This window comes from Gymnoscopelus braueri, assembly GCF_963280865.1.
Source record: "Gymnoscopelus braueri genome assembly, chromosome: 10".
NCBI classification, from domain to species: domain Eukaryota; kingdom Metazoa; phylum Chordata; class Actinopteri; order Myctophiformes; family Myctophidae; genus Gymnoscopelus; species Gymnoscopelus braueri.
Window position 1 is genome coordinate 841,753 of NC_137611.1, and position 2,500 is coordinate 844,252.

Genomic DNA, 2,500 nt, shown 5'->3' on the forward strand with positions numbered 1-2,500 from the left:
ACAACCCTACTACAGTATATACCCCTACTACAACCCTACTACAGTATATACTACCCTACTACACAACCCTACTACAGTATATAACCTACTACAACCCTACTACAGTATATACTACCCTACTACACAACCCTACTACAGTATATAACCCTACTACAACCCTACTACAGTATATAACCCTACTACAACCCTACTACAGTATATAACCCTACTACAACCCTACTACAGTATATAACCCTACTACAACCCTACTACAGTATATAACCTACTACAACCCTACTACAGTATATAACCTACTACAACCCTACTACAGTATATACTACCCTACTACACAACCCTACTACAGTATATAACCTACTACAACCCTACTACAGTATATAACCCTACTACAACCCTACTACAGTATATACTACCCTACTACACAACCCTACTACAGTATATAACCTACTACAACCCTACTACAGTATATACTACCCTACTACACAACCCTACTACAGTATATAACCCTACTACACAACCCTACTACAGTATATAACCTACTACAACCCTACTACAGTATATAACCTACTACAACCCTACTACAGTATATAACCTACTACAACCCTACTACAGTATATAACCTACTACAACCCTACTACAGTATATACTACCCTACTACACAACCCTACTACAGTATATAACCTACTACAACCCTACTACAGTATATAACCCTACTACAACCCTACTACAGTATATAACCCTACTACACAACCCTACTACAGTATATAACCCTACTACACAACCCTACTACAGTATATAACCTACTACAACCCTACTACAGTATATAACCTACTACAACCCTACTACAGTATATAACCTACTACAACCCTACTACAGTATATAACCTACTACAACCCTACTACAGTATATACTACCCTACTACACAACCCTACTACAGTATATAACCTACTACAACCCTACTACAGTATATAACCCTACTACAACCCTACTACAGTATATAACCCTACTACACAACCCTACTACAGTATATAACCCTACTACACAACCCTACTACAGTATATAACCTACTACAACCCTACTACAGTATATAACCTACTACAACCCTACTACAGTATATAACCCTACTACAACCCTACTACAGTATATAACCCTACTACACAACCCTACTACAGTATATAACCCTACTACACAACCCTACTACAGTATATAACCTACTACAACCCTACTACAGTATATAACCCTACTACAACCCTACTACAGTATATAACCCTACTACACAACCCTACTACAGTATATAACCCTACTACACAACCCTACTACAGTATATAACCTACTACAACCCTACTACAGTATATAACCCTACTACAACCCTACTACAGTATATAACCCTACTACACAACCCTACTACAGTATATAACCCTACTACACAACCCTACTACAGTATATAACCCTACTACAACCCTACTACAGTATATAACCCTACTACTACAACCCTACTACAGTATATAACCCTACTACAACCCTACTACAGTATATAACCCTACTACTACAACCCTACTACAGTATATAACCCTACTACAACCCTACTACAGTATATAACCCTACTACTACAACCCTACTACAGTATATAACCTACTACAACCCTACTACAGTATATAACCTACTACAACCCTACTACAGTATATACTACCCTACTACACAACCCTACTACAGTATATAACCCTACTACTACAACCCTACTACAGTATATAACCCTACTACAACCCTACTACAGTATATAACCCTACTACTACAACCCTACTACAGTATATAACCCTACTACAACCCTACTACAGTATATAACCCTACTACTACAACCCTACTACAGTATATAACCTACTACAACCCTACTACAGTATATAACCTACTACAACCCTACTACAGTATATAACCTACTACAACCCTACTACAGTATATACTACCCTACTACACAACCCTACTACAGTATATAACCTACTACAACCCTACTACAGTATATAACCCTACTACAACCCTACTACAGTATATACTACCCTACTACACAACCCTACTACAGTATATAACCCTACTACACAACCCTACTACAGTATATATAACCCTACTACAACCCTACTACAGTATATAACCTACTACAACCCTACTACAGTATATATAACCCTACTACAACCCTACTACAGTATATACTACCCTACTACACAACCCTACTACAGTATATAACCCTACTACAACCCTACTACAGTATATAACCCTACTACAACCCTACTACAGTATATACTACCCTACTACACAACCCTACTACAGTATATAACCTACTACAATCCTACTACAGTATATAACCCTACTACAACCCTACTACAGTATATAACCCTACTACAACCCTACTACAGTATAACCCTACTACAACCCTACTACAGTATATAACCCTACTACACAACCCTACTACAATATACATGTTGTATTTATTCAACCCTACTACAGTATATAC

At 37.4% G+C, this 2,500-nt stretch overlaps 1 protein-coding gene across 1 annotated transcript in view; it reads left to right on the forward strand.

Moving 5' to 3' along the window:
• LOC308092827 (mitogen-activated protein kinase kinase kinase 20-like) overlaps positions 1-2,500 on the forward strand; it is a gene marked incomplete at its 3' end in the record, with an annotated part of 33,544 nt that overhangs the window by 14,219 nt on the left and 16,825 nt on the right. The gene's annotated exons all lie outside the window — the stretch shown is intronic.